This window comes from Mytilus californianus, unplaced genomic scaffold (genome assembly GCF_021869535.1).
Source record: "Mytilus californianus isolate M0D057914Y unplaced genomic scaffold, xbMytCali1.0.p SCAF_6, whole genome shotgun sequence".
Lineage (NCBI taxonomy): Eukaryota > Metazoa > Mollusca > Bivalvia > Mytilida > Mytilidae > Mytilus > Mytilus californianus.
The window spans coordinates 63,677,215-63,683,660 of NW_026262712.1; the positions used below are offsets into that span (position 1 = coordinate 63,677,215).

Sequence of the window (6,446 nt, forward strand, 5' to 3'; positions counted from 1 at the left end):
TTTTAATCATATGATCTTTTTTATTGTGTCATTTATTCCAAAGAAAAAGTGTTTCCTAGAAAAAAAAGTCTTGGGTTTATTTTTATACGACCGCAAAAAAATTTTGTGGTCGTATATTGGTATGACGTTGGCGTCGTCGTCGTCGTCGTCCGGCGTCGTCGTCCGAATACATATTGGTTTTCGCACTCTAACTTTAGTTTAAGTGAATGGATCTTTTTGAAATTTGACCATAAGGTTAAATACCACAAAAGGAAGGTTGGGATTGATTTTGGGGGTCATGGTACCAACAGTTAAGGAATTAGGGGCCAAAAAGGGGCCAAAAATGAGCATTTTCTAGTTTCCAGACAATAACTGTGGAACGGTGTATGGATCTCTCTGAAATTATACTACAAGTTTCCATACCACAAAGGGATGGTTAGGATTTGCTTTGGGGGGTTATGGCTCAAACCGTTTAGGAATTAGGGGCAAAAAAGGGGGAAAAACAAGGTTGTCCTGGTTAATGGACAAATACTTTAGTACAAAACATAATTTAAAGCAGTGTAAGGGAGATAAATCAAATACATCATTGAAATTATCTCCCTTACACTACTTTTAAATTATGTATAAAGTAATGGTTAATGAACAATAAAGATAATCTAAAACAGTGTAAGGGAGGTAATCCAAATACAACGTTTTGGTTACTTCCCTTACACTGCTTTTAAATTATGTTTAAAGAAATGCATATTTATAAAGGAAGACCAGTAAAAATATCTGCAAATGTTTTCATCTTTTTTTTTTACAAAAAAATCCATATGAAAGATTTGACACTATATTTTTATTAATTCTATTATAAAATAGATTAAGTTAGCACTATGGTAAATTTAAATGGGTAATTATGGTTGCCAACTCTTTTGGAAATTTGAATTGAGATTATGACCATATCTTGAGGGAAAGAATTTTTTTTGGGGAAAAAGGGGGGGGGGATAAAAAGAAATTGTGGGGGGCCAATTTTTTCTCATTTCAGATTTCAGAAATTAAAAAGAATTATTCTTCAAATATTATTTTTTTTTCAAATTTCAAATATTGAAAAATTTCAAGAAGTAATCTTTAATTGCACAGTATGGCGCATTAGATTTGTAAAATCTTTGATCACATTTATTTATTTGTTATGCCGAATCTAACAGTGTATTTTGATTTTTAATTTTGGGTCCAGTTTTCAAATTGGTCTACATTAATGTCCAAAGGGTCCAAAATTAAACTTTGTTTGATTTTAACAAAAATTGAATATATGGGGTTCTTTGATATGCTGAATCTAAACATGTATTTAGATTTTTGATTATTGGCCCAGTTTTCAAGTTGGTCCAAATTGGGGTCCAAAATTAAACTTTGTTTGATTTCAACAAAAATTGAATATATGGGGTTCTTTGATATGCTGAATCTAACCATGTATTTAGATTTTTTATTTGTGGACCCCGTTATCTAATTGGTTCATATTGAGGTCAAAAGGGTCCAAAATTAAACTTTGTTTGATTTCATCTAAAATTGAATTATTGGGGTTCTTTGATATTCCAAATCTAACCGTGTATTTAGGTTTTTAATTTTGGGTCCTGTTTTTTAAATTGGTCTACATTGAGGTCCAAAGGGTCCAAAATTAAACTTAGTTTGATTTTGACAAAAATTGAATTCTTGGGGTTCTTTGATTTGCTGAATCTAAACATGTGTTTAGATTTTTGATTATGGGCCCAGTTTTCAAGTTGGTCCAAGATAGGGTCCAGTATTTAAACTTTGTTTGATTTCAACAAAAATTGAATATATGGGGTTCTTTGATATGCTGAATCTAAACATGTATTTAGATTTTTGATTATGGGCCCAGTTTTCAAGTTGGTCCAAATTGGGGTCCAAAATTTAACTTTGTTTGATTTCAACAAAAATTGAATATATGAGGTTCTTTGATATGCTGAATCTAACCATGTATTTAGATTTTTTATTTGTAGGCCCCGCTATCAAATTGGTTCATATTGAGGTCAAAAGGGTCTAAAATTAAACTTTGTTTGATTTCATCGAAAATTGAATTATTGGGGTTCTTTGATATGCCAAATCTAACCGTGTTTTTAGATTTTTAATTTGGGTCCCGTTTTTTAAATTGGTCTTCTTTGAGGTCCAAAGGGTCCAAAATTAAACTAAGTTTGATTTTAACAAAAATTGAATTCTTGGGGTTCTTTGATATGCTGAATCTAAACATGTGTTTAGATTTTTGATTATGGGCCCAGTTTTCAAGTTGGTCCAAGTTGGGGTCCAAAATTAAACTTTTTTTGATTTCAACAAAAATTGAATATATGGGGTTCTTTGATATGCTGAATCTAACCATGAATTTAGATTTTTTATTTGTGGGCCCCGCTATCAAATTGGTTCATATTGAGGTCAAAAGGGTCCAAAATTAAACTTTGTTTGATTTCATCAAAAATTGAATTATTGGGGTTCTTTGATATTCCAAATCTAACCGTGTATTTAGATTTTTAATTTTAAGTCCCGTTTTTTAAATTGGTCTACATTAAGGTCCAAAGGGTCCAAAATTAAACTTAGTTTGATTTTAGCAAAAATTGAATTCTTGGGGTTCTTTGATATGCTGAATCTAATCATGTGTTTAGATTTTTGATTATGGGCCCAGTTTTCAAGTTTGTCCAAGTTGGGGTCCAAAATTATACTTTGTTTGATTTTAACAAAAATTGAATATATGGGGTTCTTTGATATGCTGAATCTAACCATGTATTTTGATTTTGGACATTGGACCATAATAGGTAAATTAAAAAAATTCAAGTTCTTAGACCACATTCTTTCTGTGTCAGAAACCTATGCTGTGTCAAATATTTAATAACAATCCAAATTCAGAGCTGTATCAAGCTTGAATGTTGTGTCCATACTTGCCCCAACTGTTCAGGGTTCGACCTCTGCGGTCGTATCAAGCTGCGCCCCAGCGAAGCATTTTATTAATTAATATACAGGCAATATTATTGTATATCTGTAAAACTGATAATGAAGCATATATTGTTATATCAATAACAAAACATAAAATACATGTATTAATGCAAGAAATGCTATAAATTGTCAATTGTTCAACAATTTTTCTTTGAAAAGAGGATATGGCGCTAGCTTGTTTTTTCTGTAATTTATTGTTAATAGTAAATGAGAGTGTAGTCACTTTTCATCACCCTTCTTCATAGAAAAATATAAGGATTAATATAAGATTTATTCAGTTTTTTTAATATTAGAAAGAACAGTCCAATGTGTCTATGTTTTAAATCTACACTGGGAAATCTTGGTCTTTCTCCTAATTATATTAATATGTTTGTTTAATAGAGAGTTATGTGTAGATATGTGGTTTGTTATATGAGGGTGATGAAAGAAATATTTTTGATAGAAATAAATGAAATGATCTCATGCTAATCAATTGTTGTAGTCTTTTTAAAACTTATTTGGTCCAGAGGACCACATCAACTATCATCAGGTCCTTTTTAGCTCACTTGGCCCAAAGGGCCAAGTGAGCTTTTCTCATCACTTGGCGTCCGTCGTCGGCGTTAACTTTTTACATTTTGAACTTCTTCTAGAGAACCAATAAATGGAATGAAACCAAACATGGCATGAATGTTCCTTATGAGGTGCTGACCAAGTGTTGTTACTTTGTAGCCGATCCATCATCCAAGATGGCCGCCAGCGGGGGACTTAGTTTAACATAGGACCCTATGGGAAATGCATACAAATGACTTCTTTTAGAGAACCACTGAATGGAATTAAACCAAACATGGCATGAATGTTCCTTATGAGGTGCTGACCATGTGTTGTTACATTGTAGACGATCAATCATCCAAGATGGCTGCCATCGGGGAACTTAGTTTAACATAGGACCCTATGGGAAATACATACAAATGTCTTCTTTTAGAGAACCACTGAATGGAATGAAACCAAACATGGCATGAATGTTCCTTATGAGGTGCTGACCAAGTGTTGTTACTTTGTAGCCGATCCATCATCCAAGATGGCCGCCAGCGGGGGACTTAGTTTAACATAGGACCCTATGGGAAATACATAAAAATGTCTTCTTTTAGAGAACCACTGAATGGAATGGAACCAAACATGGCATGAATGTTCATTATGAGATGCTGACCAAGTGTTGTTACTTTGCAGTCGGTCCATCATCCAAGATGGCCGCCAGTGGGGGACTTAGTTTAACATAGGACCCTATGGGAAATACATACAAATGTCTTCTTTTAGAGAACCACTGAATGGAATGAAACCAAACATGGCATGAATGTTCCTTATGAGGTGCTGACCAAGTGTTGTTACTTTGTAGCCGATCCATCATCCAAGATGGCCGCCAGCGGGGGACTTAGTTTTACATAGGACCCTTTGGGAAATACATACAAATGTCTTCTTTTAGAGAACCAATAAATGGAATGGAACCAAACATGGCATGATGAATGTTCCTTATGAGATGTTGACCAAGTGTTGTTACTTTGCAGCCGATCCATCATCCAAGATGGCCGACAGCGGGGGACTAAGTTTAACATAGGACCCTATGGGAAATACATACAATTGTCTTCTTTTAGAGAACCACTGAATGGAATTGAACCAAACATGGCATGAATGTTCCTTATGAGTTGCTGACCAAGTGTTGTTACTTTGCAGTCGATCCATCATCCAAGATGGCCGCTAGGGGGGGGGGGGGGGGGGGGGTGTGGCTTAGTTTAACATAGGACCCTAAGGGAAATACATACATATGTCTTCTTTTAGAGTACCACTGAATGGAATGAAACCAAACATGGCATGAATGTTCCTTATGAAGTGCTGACCAAGTGTTGCTACTTTGTTGCCGATTTACTGTTCAAGATGGCCACCAGGATATTTTATTAAATAACGGGACCAATATTAATCAAAAGTTGGCCTCAATCATTATTTGGGTATCTGTTATGATTTTTATCTATCTTTACATGATTTCTAAAACCAAAGTAGAGTCAGGTGAGCGACACAGGCTCTTGAGAGCCTCTAGTTACTTTACTTGTCTCATAGGGCAATATGATCTTTTTTCTTCCCTTTGTGTCCATCCTTTGTCTGTCTGTTTATATACAAATTATATTTTCATTATCCCCATTGGAGTAACCGTGCCAATTTAAAAATAAAAATTGGCAGGAATAATACCAGTAAATTGAAGGTCCTTTATAAGAATTCCTCATTTCCTTACTATCTGATGAAAAAATATGGCCACCAAAGACAATCTTTGATTCTGAGTTTCCAATTTTAAATCTATATGCTAAAACTGCATTGATCTATGTTTTGAAACATGTTAGTGGGTTGACAAAGGAAGACTCTACAAATGATTCTCATTAATGCAAACACGGCAGCATTAGTGGCACATAGTTCCCATTCAAACCCTTCTTGGCTGAATCCATCAGGCCAATTTTAACCAAATTTTGTTGGAATGATATATTGAAGTTCCTTAACAAATCATGGCGATTCTGATTGACCAATTTAATTGAAATTTCTGAAGCTGCAAGGCTGAATGTTTTGAAACATTAAGGATTGATAATTTGAGGACCTTCAACTGATTCTCATTTTTAGCTCGCCTGGCCCACAGCTTTTCTCATCACTTGAAATTTGTCGTCTTCTTCTGTCGTCATCGTCTGTTAACTTTTACCATATTACTCGTCTGAAACTACTGGGCCAAATTTAACCAAACTTGGCCACAATCATCATTGGGGTATCTCGTTTGAAGAATGTGTCTGATGACCCCGCCTGCCAACCAAGATGGCAGACATTGGTAAAAATAGAACATAGGGTAAAATGTCTATTAATTTCAAAAACTGCTATAAGAGAAAATCCAGGCAAAAATGTCCAGAATGTTGAGCTCTACCTATATAGCTATTGTGTATTTGTGTAGAAACTGTCGAACGACTTCTTAAAGGAGCTATGGCTTCAAATGACGAATTTTACCATTTTAAAAAAATATTTTGCCTGTTATTTTGAAAATTATAAAAGATAGACAGAAACTTTAAAAAACAAAAATGATAACCAAGACAAGAATCACAAATAAGTCAACATGACCAAAATGGTGGGACAACTCCTTTTTAGAGTTTTTTTGCGTTACTGCCTAATATTTAAAAAAACTATAAATGATAGATAGAATCTCTAGAATACAAAAATGATCAGCACAACAGGGTCTACAAATAAGTCTACACGGCCGAAATCTTCAATCGACTTCTTATTATAGTTGATCCCATTTAATGATGATTTTTACTTAAAAGTTGCCATAGTTGAAGACACAGGTGAGCGACACATGCTCTTTTGATCCCAAAATGCTTGATTTAGGTATTCAAATCCAGAAGCAACAATGGCTTAAAACATTTAATTAATGCTCTGCCTACAATAGTAGAGGAAAATGTTATATGAAAATAAGAAGATGTGGTATGATTGAC

The 6,446-nt window shown here is 34.3% G+C and overlaps 1 long non-coding RNA gene across 1 annotated transcript; it reads left to right on the forward strand.

The window, feature by feature from the left end:
* Positions 1 to 74: 74 nt before the first annotated feature.
* LOC127704751 (uncharacterized) lies at positions 75 to 3,423 on the forward strand. Its single transcript, XR_007983481.1, has 2 exons — positions 75 to 1,613; positions 2,138 to 3,423. It is a non-coding gene; the product is annotated as an uncharacterized LOC127704751 (long non-coding RNA).
* The last annotated feature ends 3,023 nt before the right edge of the window (positions 3,424 to 6,446 follow it).